General features: G+C 47.8%; 1 pseudogene; it reads right to left on the bottom strand.

The window, feature by feature from the left end:
- Positions 1-9,895: 9,895 nt before the first annotated feature.
- Positions 9,896-15,700, bottom strand: LOC123935844 (annotated as a pseudogene).
- Positions 15,701-15,987: the final 287 nt, after the last annotated feature.

Here is a 15,987-nt window from a genome sequence, read left to right on the forward strand (position 1 = left end):
AAAGGTGGAGAGAGCCACCAGAGGTGACAGACTGGAAAGTAATACCCCAATACGAGAGTGCCCTGCAACTGGGGACCAGCATTAACTTGGAGTCTGGTTGAAAGCACTCCAAACAAGCAAAAGATCGTGGGTGAAAATTGTGGGAATTGGGGCAGTTAGGGACAGGGACTTAAGTCCCTAACCCAGGACAGCCTCCCCTGGTGCTGAGCCAGAGAGAGTGCAGCAGAGAAACCAGGTCTTGGTCCCTGAGCCACCAGTGCGCCCAAGAACACATGGGGTCTGGTTCCTGTGTGGGGCTGGGAGCCTTGCCAGATGGCAGAACGCCGGGCTGCACTATCAGAGCCTGAGACGCCCACGTCCCTCACCCTTCCCTGGGAGAGGTGCGCACCAGACCGGTTCATTTAAAACCAAGCAGTGCTATCAGAGCCTGAGACGTGTGTGCCCCACACCCTCCCCTGGGAGAGGTGCGCGCCTGGGCCAGCAGGAAAATATCAGTGTGCAATTGCTGCTTGGAACCTCTCTGATGGTCTGGAGCTGCTCAGACAGCCGCCACCACCATGGTTTTGGGTACAAGGAGGAGACCCTGCATCCCCAGGGACTGCAACACAGAACTTACTCTGCCAGCAACTCTGCAGCACCCACAGGGGAGCAATCTGAGCCTTCTCTCTGAGAGGGAGGTCGAGGTGCAGTTTTCTTTCCTCTAAACCTCCAAAAGCCATCAAAAGTTGTAAAGGTGAGAGAGAGAAAAAAAAAAATGAACAAACAAACATAAAAACCTCCAGAGAACAAAAGTCTGAAAAACCGGTTTCCTCAGAGCCCACCCCCTTGAGGGGGGCGAGAGGACTTGATTCAGGGGACATCATTGACTGAAAACCCACGTGGCAGGCCCCTTCCCCCAGAAAACCAACCAGGAAAGAAAAAAAAAAGAAGACAAGGGAACGACCAGCACTACTTCGTAGATACAGCTTTTATTTTTATCTCGTTCCCACTATTCTGGTTCATATTTTTTATATGTACTGTTAATTTTTTAACCTATTTACCATCACAGTGAGATGTCCAGTACATCACATTCCATAATAACCTTCTAACCTGAACTTTTTGATGCAAACACCCATGTTTTTCTTTTGCTTTTCTATTTTTTAATTTTTTTTTAAATTTTAGTATAGTTTAGTCTAGTTTATTCTTTTTTTATTTTTATTTTCTAATATTCATAAACTTCAAGGGAACTCCCTTTCCCCAATCAATGCTACCCCTATAGGTAAACCAATTTTTAATCCCCCTTTATCTTAGGAAAGTTGAGTCCTTTAACAAAGATATCAAGATACATCCAGGAAAAATCAAAATAACCTTCCTTGCCCACACTGAGAATTTATAACCAAGCTCCCAACTTTTTCTTCCACCAGTGTTTCTGTGTATTTGTGTTTGTCCTGAAAGTATATAAATCTTATACTTGGGGTTATTTTTGAAGAGGTTTTTCTTTTTTTTTTTTTTTTTGCATATATATATATATATATATATGTGTGTGTGTGTGTGTGTGTGTACACACACATATGTATACTCTTGTCATATACTTTTATCAGTGTTTTTGTCTGTTTTTCTTCGTGTACATCATAAATCTTACCTTGCGGTCCATTGGGGCTGAGCCTTCTCTTTTGTCTTCCCTTTTTTTTCCTGTCTGTCTTTCTGTCTGTCTGTCTGTCTCTCTCTCTCTCTCTCTCTCTCTCTCTCTCTCTCTCCCTGTCTCTTTTTTTCTTCTTCTTTTCTTTTTTCTCTCCTTCGGATGGGAATCCTGATTGCTCAGAATCATTCTAGGGTGCACCTTGACAGCACCACAGTCAATACATCCAGCTACATCTGTTCAGTCATCTCTCACCAAAATGACTAGGAGGAGGAATGCCCAACAGAAGAAAAATACAGAGGATGGGCCTTCTGCAACAGAGTTAATGGCTATCGGCATAGAAAATATGTCAGAAAAGGAATTCAGGCTAACAATTATCCAGGCAATAGCTAGGTTGGAGAAAGCCATGGATGACTAAATGGAATTGATTAGGGCAGAAATGAAAGCCACCAGAGAAGATGTTCACAATGTTAAGGCAGAACTGAAAGCCCCAGGGATGATGTTCACAAAGCTCTCAATGAGTTCCAATTGAATCTAAATTCTCTAAAAGCTAGGGTAATGGAGACAGAAGATAGAATTAGTGATCTGGTGGACAAACAGATAGAGAGAAAAGATCAGGAGGAAACCTGGAACAAACAGCTTAGACGTCATGAAAACAGAATCAGGGAAATAAATGATGCCATGAAACATTCCAACGTCAGAATTATTGGAATCCCTGAAGGGGAGGAGAAAGAAAGAACTCTAGAAGATACAGTGGAACAAGATCTACATGAAAACTTTCCCAATCTCGCAAATGGAACCAGCGTTCATGTACTAGAGGCAGAACTATCTCCCCCCAAGATTATAGATTCTGAAAAAAATCAAGGCACCTGATAGTAAAATTGAGAAATCATAACTGTAGATACAATCTCTTGAAAGCCGCTAGGACAAAGAGGCTCCTTACCTACAGAGGAAAGCCCATCAGAATAATGTCAGACAGTCTACAAAAGGTTTTAATAAGAATTTGTTCAGTGATAAATAATCCATATGCTGAGTACAGGCAGAAATATCACCCCAATAAAAAGAACACAGACATAATAGCCCTTGAGAGCTGCAGAATGAAGTTAAAAGTCGAGTACTTCTCCTGAGATGGCAGAGGTCAGGGTTTTTTTTCACATTTATAATTTATAGTATTTTTAACTTTTCCTTTGTCGATACATCCATCATATATCATCTTATGACATCATGCTGTGAAATGTTTCATTTGGTGCCTGTCCCTTGGGGAGTTGCATGATGTTCATACTTCCTGTGAGTTTGTCCCCTGATGTCTGGCTTCACCTTGACAAGTATATTGGACTCTCCCTGCATGGTGGGGATCAGAGAGTCTGAGAAATAATGACGTCCTTTCTGCAGAAGTCAAGCAGGTAACATAGACAGCCCGTCGTGGACAAACCAGTTAGACTCTCAGTTCAGTCCGTTTTCTACATCTAGTGATACATTCAGGTGATTGAGTCTGGCATCGAAGTTGAAATACTTCCCTTTCTCCACTTGTGCTTCTCACATCATCCCCTATTGTGAGAGCTGACCAGTGCAGATGCTGCCTTCACCATAACTGGGTCATTGGCTGACCTCGCTGCATCCTCGCTTGCAGCCCTTACCTTGGGGTGTTTCCCGGGCTGTGCATGCTTAAATGCACTCACAGCAGCTGCTTGGCCAGTTAGCTAGAGGTCTGCCTTAATACACCAGCTTGTGAGCACCTTCAGTGGTTGTGTGCCTGAGGAATAGCCAATCTGTTTAATTTGGTCCAATGTATTTATCCCCCTTGCTTCCTAGTCCAATCACTGTGTCCATATGCTTGACTGCAGGAATCCATTCTTTTCTGTCCCCAGAACTATTCATATGATCCAAAACAAATAACATCTCCAAAATAAAATGGAAAAAAAATTCCATTTTTTTTACGTTGGGAAATAAAACTACCACTTTCAAAATTTTACCTTGAAAACAATAGGATACTTACAAAAATATAATGGAAATGCAAACCATTGCATTCTTTTTTTAAAATTATTTATTTATTTATTTATTTATTTATTTATTTGACAGTGAGAGGGAGAGAGAGATCACAAGTAGGCAGAGAGGCAGGCAGAGAGAAAGAGAGAGGGAAGCAGGCTCCCTGCCGAGCAGAGAGCCTGATGTGGGACTCTATCCCAGAACCCCTAAGATCATGACCTGAGCCGAAGGCAGCAGCTTAACACTCTGAGCCACCCAGGCGCCCAAACCATTGCATTCTTAACAATAAGTCATTCTTATGGTATGTGCGACCTCTGCTAAATGCTCTTGGGGGGTCCCCATGGCTTCTGCACTCTCCTCACACCTCCCGGAAGTCTGATGGACTAGGAAGGGCATGAGGTTCCTTCACTGCACTCTAATTGAATCTCAGGTCCCTTTCATTTCCCCTCAACCAGCCCTCACCACAGGCTTGGGTTCCTATTTGTGCACAGCTGTGCTGGGTTTACAGGTGAGTTGGGGCAGAACGTCCTCTCACCTCTGTGTCACCCACCCTCCGCCTATGAGGGGATGCTCAAGGTTGCCACGTTTGGAGAAACAGCTCTTCTGGAGTTCCACAGTCCTCATTCTTTCTGGATGGCCACATACATAATTTGCCTGATGAAGTCCAGAACCCATGGCTGTTTTGGATTCTGGATCAGCTTCTTAGAAAAGACCAGGAATCTTGTTCATGTCAGTGCTCTTTACACTTCTACCATTCTTTGAGCCCATAAAAATCTTTCGGAGTATGCAGCCTCTTATGTGTGTGTGTTTATGTATTTGTAAGTGAACTACATACACCATAAGTCTATAATTTATATCCATGGCAAAGCTTATATAAATACAGGGATTAAAAAATGAGATGAAAAAGTTTCCAAATGGAAGTTCTAATGTATTCCTTCTGTACCCCTGTGTACTGTCCTGTCCAGTCGCCTGGTGAGCCCCTACACCAAAGGGTCTCACTCCTAATGGACTCCCATGCCTCTCAGGTGAGCAAAGCAGGAATGGTATCTCCAGGAACTGGCTTTTATGTACTTTTGCCTCCAATCCTCAAAATCTGTGAGGACTACCTGGAATGACGGGTGGATTCAAGATGTGGAGAAAGGTACACTTCTCACGAAGGAGTCTACCAGAAGGAAAAGTGGAAACACTCCGTTGTACTGATTTTCATGAAAGTTAACAGAATTAAATTCCTATTTCTCATTCTTTTCTTTTTAAAGTAAAATCACAGACTGTCATTGGGGACCCTGGGTGAGTCAGTCATTAAGTGTCTGCTTTTGGCTCTGGCTCAATCCCAGGACCGAGCCCCACTTTAGAATCCTTGCTGGGAAGGAAGCCTGCTTCTCCCTCTCCAGCTCCCCTGCTTGTATTCTCTCTCTCACTATCTCTCATTGTCAGATAAATTATTTAAAAAACAAACGAAAAACCAGACTGTGATCCAGAGAGGTTTCTATTCTCTGAAATTTTCACTATCTAAATGGCAAGATGACTTTTTATTCCCTTTTTTTCCTCTCTGAAATAGTGATATGTACTATTATTTGATGGTGGTGGAAATAATTTCCTGTAGGGATATCATCTGTCTGACTTAGGAAAGGGATCCTTTCACACTGCTCAAGTCGTGTAGCAGAGGATACATCGGATTAGAGTCAGATGTGGAAACTGAGTATCCTTGTGGCTTGGGGAGACTCTACGTGCCATGGGGTCCCCATTTGTTAACTAAGTGGCTGGGATAAAGCAGAGACCACCACTAGTGTGTGTGTGTGTGTGTGTGTGTGTGTGTGTGTGTGTGTGTGTTGGTAATGGTTCTCTGTCTCCCATCTCCTCTTCTCCTCTTCTTCCTTTCTTTACCTACTTCTTCATCTGAAGTCTGCATTAAGTGTCTGACAATGAGGAAAGGTTCTGGGGGAGGTGGTGGTGGGGGGACGTATCTTCCCTGTATAAATGGAGGGAAGGTAGGACACGCAGCCTGCTTTGGTCAAGTCCTGTTTCCTACTTATATTATGGGCACATTTTGTAAATGGTGGCTTGGCCATGGCCAAGAGACCTTAAACATGTCTGTCCTTCTTCATCTGCTCTCTGCAAGTCCTTCCAGCCAACAGCCTGCAGTAGCCCTCCCAGTTTTAATAGCCAATGACTTGTGTACTTATATGTGGGGCAAAAGTGTCTCAGCCTCCTACCTGAGACCTCCCATCTTTTCTTCTACTGAGAAAGGTTCAAGGTAATGGAATCACTTCCCAGAAAATGTTTGTGTCAGTTCATCACTTGCCCTTATTCCAAGACGCTAACAAGACACATGTCCTATTTATTGCTTCTATAAAATAGTCTGTGCCACAAATCTTTAAAAAAAATAATACTAATGCATCTGATACACAGACCAACTAACGCACACACATATAATTGCTGAGAGCAAAGAGCTGTGTCATCTCATTTTTTGTTATCAGGATGAGACGAGGCAGTGATGTGTTCCTTCAAAGGATGGTAGCACTTCAAAAATTCCCGTCTATGTTGTTAGAAGTTACATTATTTTATACCTCTTACAAGAATTTAATTTCATTCTGACTAAAACCATGGTTTAGAAGTAGCTTAAAATTAAAAAAAGAAAGTATCTTTTTTATGATTGTGAGATATCGTGGATGCAGGCATCTATAGGGAAATGATGAGATGTCCTGGTTATTAAATACTACTGATTGGACATTATAGGCTATCCAGGGCCACTTTCCATAGTTCCTGTGATTCAGTAACATGAGAAAGTATCATCAAGGAGGCAAAATGTTAATAACATTAACAACTGTGAGTCCATAAAATATTTTACTGCCTATGTTTTTTCTTAATTAAAAAACGTACATATACCCACAGAACTGACACCACCTCTTCCTCTCTTCTGAGAGAAAAGATTGTGGCATCATCACCTGAACGGGTGACCTGAGAGAGTTAGGCATACACTTGAGATCTGTTATCTAGAGCTTATCAAGTCAGGGCAGCAGGACTCTTAAGATCAGTGAGAAATATGGAGTCTCAACTAACTGCCCAGTTTGGAAAATACTAGGTAGATGGTGAGATCTTTGTTATTATAATGAAATGCTGATTAAATGTATACTTTTTAAATTTAACTGATGTTAAAATGCCAATTTCCAAGTAATTTAATTAAGGTAAAATATAATTCAAGCAGCAACTAAATGGAATATTTTCTAAGATTTCGAAATTATTTAAGCACTGTGCCCTTTTTTAGCTGATAATATAAAGCAGAGCCTGACTTCCCGAGTCATAGAAACTGAAAGTGCCTTAAGATTGTGTAAAATATGAAACTTTCTGAATACTCTAGAAGTTTAAGCTATCATAGCTGAGCACTAGGCCGTGATTTTTTTTTCATATTCTGGACATATACGTGATATCATCTAAGGATACTATCATATTTTAAAAGGAACAAAAAGAAAAAGATATAATTATTTTATGTTGTTAACAGTAAATATAAACAAAACAAAGGCAATAACAGAAATATTGCTGAACTGTCTCTAAACAGCTTCATGTGTTTGACACTGTGAGCTCTTTGATTTAAAAATAAAGCAAGCCTTGCAAACCTACCACAAGCTGCTCTGGGCGGAAGAGCATGGTGTCTGTACAGCTGAGTCAGTGGCCTCTCTGCTGGTTCACTCCATCCCATATTCCAGTGACTTCAGGCCTCCCTACAGCGTTTCCAACGTGAAGAAGTCACTTTGGGTGGAGGGACTTGTCCCTAACAAAATAAAGAACGTGACCCCTGAGGCCATTTCACTAAACTGTAGCTAAAACTGGACAAATAAGAGTTCTTCCCTCATTAGACGATGGCAAAGTTTTGTTTGTTTTTAGTTTCTGATTCTTTAAACTGTGCATGGGAGCTCAAGCTAATGAAAATATGTGAAGGAAAGGATTTTTCAGGTTTACGTGGGAAATCTAAGTCTTTACATAAGTAATAAAAAATACACAAGCCTTTTCTCTGTAGAGCACAACTGCACTGCCAGTTTGCTAAGTGGTTTCAGATCCATGCGGGGCCTGTCACTAGGTGGCTACTTGGGCTCCTAAGAATGGAGGTCAGGCCTCTGTTCAAGGTATGTCGTTGGTGTCTGCAGGGACTGGGAGGCCCTGTGTGGGCTCTGCAGAGCTGTGTGTGGGTATTCAGATCGGTTTCTGAGGTGTGTCTGAGAGAAGTCTGTGTGGATCTCTGTCACAGGTCTCTGTGAAGTCTCTTGGTGTTGGCCACTGTGAGTTTCTGCATAAGGTATGTGTGGGAGGGCTTTGAGGATCATCCCTGAACATGGTGTTCATGAGGGTTCTTGATGTTGGCCCCTGTCAGAGGTCTCTGTGTAGGATCTGTGTGGGCTTTGTGTGGGTCTTTGTGGGAGGTCTCAGTGTGGGTCTATGTATGAGTCTCTATGGGAGGTCTTGATGTGGGTCTCTGTCAGAGATCTCTGCACAAGGTGTCTTGGCATGGGGCTTTCCCTTTCTGACCTTCTTGTACCATCTGGCAGGAGAAAGGCAAGGGGACTTGCTCCTTCCTGTTTCTGGCTGTTCCACCAGCCTCCTGTCTGCGGCACTTCTACCAGCAGGAGCGTGGTGTGCACATCCAACTCCTCAACTCCCAGAATTTATGCCACTGGGAGGATCTAGCAGCAGCCAGGTTCAGGACTCTGCTCTGGGCCACACTCTCCTGAGCTTCCAAGGGTCTGGGGCGCTGTCTGTCCTTGTACCACCTCCCCCAGGTCCTGACTACACTGTCACTGCTGGCCCACCCTGGGGACTTAGAGGCAGGACCTGGCTCCAGGGAGAAGCTGCAACAGAGCAGGACTGCACCAACTTTGTCCCCCACCCCGGATACATTCCCACATGGGGTATCCTGACAGCATGAGGGTGGGACGATGTCTGCTGCCATCTGGATGGGGGATCTCTCCTGGAGTGGGACTCTCCACCATTTGAGTGATGTATGGGGAGCTCTGGAGGACGATGTTGGGCTGGGAGCGGGGCACTCAGGGGGAGGCCCTCCTGGACTGCACCCTCATCCTGGACACGTCCCTTCCAGCCGGGGTGGGACAAGCCCCATCCTGTCCTCCTACCCGTCTGGGCTCTGGGGTAACCATGACCAGGAGCCAGGCCAGTCCCTTGGCCTCCCCCACCAGACCCCTGGGAGCCATCCTTGGGCCACACGTGTACGTAAAGGTCACAGACCACAAGTCCATCCCAGGGCCCACAGTCGTACAAGCTTATCAGATTGTGCAGAAGTTTACTTCTCTTCATGAAGGCCTTGCTGCCTCTGGGAACCTCTGCCTCTGGGAACCTGGCCCTCCATGTGGGAGCTCAGGTGGCTTCTGTACAACCCCCACCCCACCCCCTCCACCATCCCACCCCTGGACATGGCAGCTGGAGTGGAGTGGAAACACTGTGGGGACAGTCCCAGGGCCTCTCACTTCTCCCCTCTGGGCCCGTAGGTGGCAGTGGGACACCAAGGGTCCTCAGTCATCACACCAGGCATGGGCTTACACTGTCACTTAACCTCCTTCCTGGCCACCCACCCTAAGCGCAGGGTCTCCCTGCCTACAGTCTCACCGTCTCCACCTCCAGAAGCAGAAGGGGGTGCTGGTGAGCAGGCCCCATCAGTGCCCTGGGGCTGCGCAGGCTGTTGCCTGGGGGTCTCTGTGGCACCCCACACACCTTCAGCTCCAGGAGCGAGCTTGTCCCTTGCTGTTCTGAGTGTAAGAGGGGCTTCATGGAACTAAGATGGGATTCTCTGGGAAGAGAAGGCTCCTGGGGTGGCCGTTCTCTTCTCCCCACAGGAGACAGGGGTGGGGGCAGGACTTCTCACTTCTGCCTTCAGGGCAAGCCTTGCGTCTCCCAACTGTGGACCCCACTCTGATCTAGGACTCTGTCTTCCTGGAGCCTAAGTGGGATTTCTGCCTCAGCAGACACTCCCTACAGTCACACAAATTTCAGGTGGAGGGAAAGCAGGAGAGGATGGGCAGAGCTAGGTCCCATTCTGGGTCTTGTTCACTTTGTCGTGGAAATGGAAGTTGTGTGAGGAAGGGGGTGGAGGTGGACCCCGAGGTCACTGGCCCTCCAAGGCCCTGTTTCTTCTGGGGAAGCCAAAGCAGGCACTTGGGGAGAGAAAACCCTTATCCTCTCCACTCCCTCCCAAGCAGGGTACACACAAAGTAGAGCACCACTTATGAGAAAAAAACCAAACATATATTTTTGGGAAACAATAAAAATTGTGGCATGGGGAAGGCATTAGCACACAGAAGATGTGCTAATGTGAGAAAAAATGGCCTTTCTTTGCATATACTCAATTTTTTTCTTGAAGGAAGTCTTTCTGACCAGGAAAGATGTGTGAAACGTTCTCTGCCTAAGTTGAGACATATTTTTGAAGACTGCATGTAGGATAATGGTGAAGTCAACCTGAGACACCTGCCACCATCGGCTGGTGTTGGTTGTGTCTGCCTGGGGGCCCCAGGTCCCTGGGGAGGCTTTCCCATTCGCCATTCCTGTCTCTGGTCAGCTGGCTCTTGCTAGGGCAGCTATGACCCTTGGGGGTACCTTGCTAATTGGAGGCTATCCCTCCAATCACTGTCTTCTGGTCTGTGGAGGCGAAAGCCCTGTGGGGGCAAGAATGCCTGTGTACTGGGGCCTGTAATTCCTTGTGCTGATATATCTGAGGCCCAAATTCCTTGGTGGAGTCCCAATTTTTCCACCAGCATTTGTCCCACAGCTGTCACGATCGTCTGAGTTTTGGCAGCCCTGTTGTCCATAACCGATCTGCTTCTGACTGGCACCCAGCTCTGGGGAGGAGCCAGTGCAGTCTTGCCTTTTTGAAGGGGGCCTTCCAGTCCTTTGATTTTTTTATTGGGATTAAGGCACTGCAGAAAATTTTTCATCCTTTGTCTAAAGTGGCTTGCCGGAAAAACATGTCCCTTTTCTGGTGGCATGAACTGGAGGTACTTTCTCCCAAGGCTCTCTCCTCATCCTCGGACCTGGGGAGGGTGGCCTATCTCACTAGCTTGGGAAGTCCTGATTTCCAAAGGTTCTGCACACCTGTCTTCATTCTCTTCTGGCTTGGGTCTCTTCTGGTCGTTTCCTTCATCAGTGGTCTCACTGTTGCTCTGGCTGTCACTTGGTTCCTCAACCTTTGGTCCACAGGGCTCTTGCTGCCCCTTACTGCTTGATCCACTTGAGCTAAGGTTATGTGACACCAGGGAAGCTGGTGACTCTCCACTGGCACACTCAGTTTGGGAACAGGATGGTGACTCTTGAGTGGTCAAGCTGTCTGCAGCAAGGACAGCATTAGTGTGAGAGTCTGGCAGGAGCACGCTGGTGCCACTGTCTTCAACAAGCACACAAGTGGCAAAGTCTGGAAGGAGGATATCACTGGGAGAATCTTGAGGAAGCACAGCAGTGGTATGGCCTTCAGGCTGATTCTCCGACTATCTTCTCTTGGAGCTCAACTTTACTAACCTTTGTTTTAAGGCTTACCTCCTCTGGATCTTGATCAACCAACACTGTAGATGGTGAGGGGCTTTTCCTAGCACCTGGATATCCTGATCTCCTCAGATCCACATAAATGGCTGGTTTGTTGGCCAGCCCAACAAACTTAAGGCCTGGGTCTTAAGACAACTTTCCAAGCATGGGCCTTCTTGGCCTCCATCACCTCTATGGCCCCCTCAGACCTTGGAGTTTGGGACCTGAGCTTCATCCTCAGTGTTGCTACCATGTCTGGTGAGGCCTGACCCCCTATCCCCCCCCTCTTTTAGCTCATTCCTGGCCATTGCTATACTTGGACTTGGTTCCAGGTTGTCTTTTCTGGCCCCCATAACAGTCTTGCTGTACAGAGTTCTGTTTCGGAGGCTGAGAATGGAGGCCTGAGAAGGTGATCTGCCCTCCTGTCTTAATAAAGGCGTCTCTGAGGACTGATGGCCATCACCAGGTGAAGTCCCTCCAAGGACCTGCTGGATTTGCTCGCATATGGGTGAGGGAACAGGCAGGGAGCTCCCTGAAGTGGTATCAGACTTTTCAGTTATACCCTTCTCTCCTGGATGGGTCTGAGGTGGTTTCCCCAAGAACTTGGAAAATTTGGCTTTTTAGGGGGCCCCAGGTGCAAAGGTGGCTGAGCACAGAGAGGGGGACTGGGGAACGGGCAAGTGTTGAGCTTCACGTAGTTTGATATCTATGGGCTCAACAGTTTGGAGAGGTAGGTCCCACTTACGCCTCACTTGAAAACTTATGATGTGTGTTTCCAGCTTCTGCTGAGTGTTAGGACAAAGGAAGGACAGCTCATGGGAGGTGTTTCCACAGGGCTTCCAATCCAAGGGTGCTAGATTTCTGAGAGCCTTGTGGGGTTGGGACTTGGGGAAAGCATGGCTGGCCACAAACGAGGTTCGACGCACAGTCACAGGGATCATACCTTTACTGATCTTTCCCAATTTCCTGTGCAAATCAACCTTTAAAGTTTTTTCTAGATGTTTCTTATCTGGCCCCCTGGCTAAGTATTTTCCTGGATCAACCTCCAAGGCCCTTATCAAGGGTCTTCCAAACTCCTCAGAGTTGGTTCCCAGAACCTTCACTGGGAACCTAGCTGAGATCCTGGAGAGATCTGTTGGTGTCCTCTTCAGACACTGCCGTAGACCCTTACCAAAGTTCTTCTCTAGTTGGAATCTTGCTTGATACTTCCTGTGGTATCTGGACCTGGTCCTCCATGTAGCTTGGCTGCTTTTGCCTTTAAATACAAAGGGCCTTGAGAGCCCCTGCTCTCTCTGTGCCTGACTCACCCACAGGGATTCATCCTGAGGCACCTCAGTTCCAGAGACATCTGAAGCTTGTGGGGCAAGCTGCTTTGCTGTTTATCCCTGCTGAGCTTCCTCTGAAGCTGTGGCTTCTGGATATTAAAGATGACAAAGTCCCCTTGAAAGGTGGAACCTGATCTGTGGGCCTGAGAGGCCTGGTGGTCGTCCAGAAGCTTGGGAGCGACCTGGCTAAAGAATTTTGGAGATCTTTTCTCCGTAGTGGGTAAAAGCTTCCCCCTTCCTTGTTGCTTTGGCAACAAGGGCCACTCCAGATATTGCATTTTAGTTGGGATGAAGGATTGTGTCTTATTCTGGGATGCAGCACAAGATACTCCACTGCTCCTCCTCTGGGATGGGAGAGAAGGTGGTCTTATTGGGACAGATAGTGCAAGGGGGACCTGGGGCTGGGGCAAGTTTAGCTTTGAGGGTTGGGGTTGGATCCCACAGTGGAGCAATGGTGGGGAATGGGAAAACTGTGAAGATATTTGATCCTGGTTTAGAACTGGCAAGCAATTAGAGGTCCCATTGAATAAAACAGAGGGAGCCTGTAGTGGAGAAGAGTGAGTAGAGAACAAGGCAGTGGCCACCAGCGACTCACTTTCCAGAGAAGGGAGACCCCAGAAGAGCTGGTTGCATTTCCATTGCAAGTGGTCTTCCAAGACCTTGGGAGATGAGAACGGGTGATGTTGGGCCAGTGGCTCTGCTTTGTTTTTCATGTTCTAGAAGGATGGCAGGGAGGTGGTGCTCTGCTCAGCACCCAGCAGCTTCCACAGAGTCCCCCGGAAGCTCACGTGGTCGTCTGGGCACCACTGTTTGAAATCTGACCCAAACTTTCCTTTCTCCTTCCAACTCTTCAGTTCTACCCTTTTGCTGATTAGTAGTTCAAGGAGCTTCTGGACATCCAGATTGACAAATGAAGGGTTATGAGTCTCTATCTGTCTGTTAGTAAGGCCACACCAGAACGAGGCATCTGGTGGGTGGCGGGAGATGTGTTCTTCCTGGCACTTGTGCTGTAATGTGCCAGGCAAGAACAAGGACTTGGTACTTTCCCACCACCAGGAAAAGGATAAAATGGGGTAGCTGGCATGGCCAAGGCCTGAGATGTCTGGAAGGAGAGAGGCCCAGTAGGAATTACCTGGAAGAAAGTTCTTTCTCACTGTGTCTGGTAGGATTTTTTTTTAAGTTAGTTTGCTCTTCTTGAGGTCTTGCTGGCAGGATGGAGGCCAAAGGCTGAGGGGGCCATGTCAGCGGAGGACGAGCAGGTGATGAGGCCATGGTGGGAGCAGCATCTTCCACAGGCTCCCTGCATGGCTGACCGGCTCCAGCTGGCACCCCTCGGTGCACCTGCCCAGGGGCTGCTTGCTGTAAGGACTGGTGAAAGCCCCCCTGGTCAGAGACCCTTGCCAGGTGGCTGTGGGAGACAGGAGGCGTGAGCTGCCCCTGCAGCATCCCAAGGCTGGGAGGGGACCCCATGGCCCTCCATGCCCCACACCCACGTCACGATGCTCCTGCTGTCCCTCCGCCTGGGGCTTTGGTCACAATCTGTCCCATGGCTCCTCCCAGCCCACCTAACAGCCCCAGAGGCCGTTTCCCACAGTGCGGGGTCCACACCATAGACTTGGGGAGGCCCACCCAGGGGAGAAGGGGGCAGATTCTTTACATTTGCAGAAGGGAGAACAGGTCCTGAACCTCTTCCAGATCATGTAGGCAATCTCTGAAAACTGGAAACAGGAGACCAGGTCACAGTGGAAGGCGGGGCCCAGTGGTCTTAGAGGAGGCTGTGTACAATGTCCCTTTAGGGGAGACCTTTGGGGTATTGGACTCAGGAGCCCCAAACAGCACTGTTCAAGGCCATGTGCCCGCACGGTGATTACAGGAGTCATGATGTGGATCATGTCTTTGTGTTTTCCAAAGTGCTTCCTCATTCATGAACTTGCTGGAGGAGGAAGGACCATGTGGCCTCACAGAAGAATCTGAGTGGAGTTGAACAGCTTGTCCACAGCGGGAACGGGAGGTTCTGCCCCCAGTCTAGGCACTGGGGCCCCTGCTGGGTGACACCGGTTTCCAGCCCCCCAGGGCTTTGTTCTGGCGCACAATCTGGGAAGCTTCCAGTTTCCCCTCTTCCTCCCTGGAGCCCCCACTCAGGGCTCTGTTTCCTGAGGGAACAGGATGGGTTCAGGCCCTGGTGTCCTGTAGACAGTGGGACTGCCCCATCAGAGTTGGGGGGACAGTGTAACTGGAGCCTGCAGGGGTGTGGAGGATGCTCACCTTTCTGAGTCTGGCTTTTCTGGCTTCTGTTGCTCCTTCTCCGTGGCTCCGCTTGGTACTGAGATAAGAGAACACAGGGAGGATGGGTCCCCCGCCCCAGCAGCAGGTGCTCACTGTTCATGTGTAGTGTGACTTCCTACATTTAACTAAAGGGGGAGTGGACTGTGATTTTCTTTAGTTTTACTCATTTCCTTTTCAAAATGGATACAAATATTTCCAGTTTTCCTTCTTTGAAGAATATACAGAAGGATATTCTATGTGAGAAGTTTGCCACTGTTCTTCTGCTCAAGAAACACACACAATCCCAGACCTGGTGGCACAGCTGGACTTTTTCACATAGGACCCCACTTTCCAAGGCCAGATCCCCACTATAGCTGCTGCTTTGGACCCCCTGGGCTCAGTACTTCCCTCAATCAGCCCCGAAGGGGGAACATTCACCTGAAACACCTGTCCTGGGACAGTGGCTGGTGACCCGGTGCTCAGGGGCCTGACCTCCGCTAGCGAGGCAGCTTTTAGCCTCTGGTCCTCGGCCACCGGTCACTGTGTTCAGGACACTGTCCTGGACCCCTCCACCACACCTGGACTCTGGCCCGATATCTTCAGGGAGAAATCCTCGTGTCCCTCTAACCCCTGCCGAGTCTGGCTTGTCCTGGATGGATGGTGGTCTACTCTCTCCTGAGAATACCCATTCTATTCTTTCCCATTTCAGGAGTCTCTCCAGTGACTCAGAAAAGTAGAAAGAATAATAGAAAATAAGAAAGAATCACACTCTCCTGGGTCTGGGCCAAGGGTTCCTTACCTTCCTGCTCTTCTTGTGTTTCTTGCCTGGTGGTAAGGATGGATCAGGCTGGAAATAGGAAAGTAAGAAGACGAAGAGCCCCAGTCCACACACGAAGGCAAGGATGGCATTAACTGCCCAGATAGTGGGACTGGAGCTCAGTCAACCATCAATAAAAAATTCCTGAGGGAAGAGATAATTATCCATCTCTTTCCTTATCAGACATTAGTGTCCAATCGCACTGCTGCCCTGAGGCAACTGAGCCCTGGGTGTGGAGGTGCAGACACAAGCCCCACGCCCACATCACAGAGCTATTATCTGGTCAGAAAGAGCTCCTGAGGGAGGGGGAGGGGACAGAAGAGAAGCAGCCTCTCCCCCCACCGTACGGCTCCATCCCTCCGCCCTCCCAGGCCTCCAAGTTCCTCCCCTCAGCAAACACCAATCTCTTTTCTGTATCTATGAATCTGAGTTTCTTTTTTTTTTCAATTCTACATACAAGT

This window comes from Meles meles, chromosome Y (genome assembly GCF_922984935.1).
Source record: "Meles meles chromosome Y, mMelMel3.1 paternal haplotype, whole genome shotgun sequence".
Taxonomy (NCBI): domain Eukaryota; kingdom Metazoa; phylum Chordata; class Mammalia; order Carnivora; family Mustelidae; genus Meles; species Meles meles.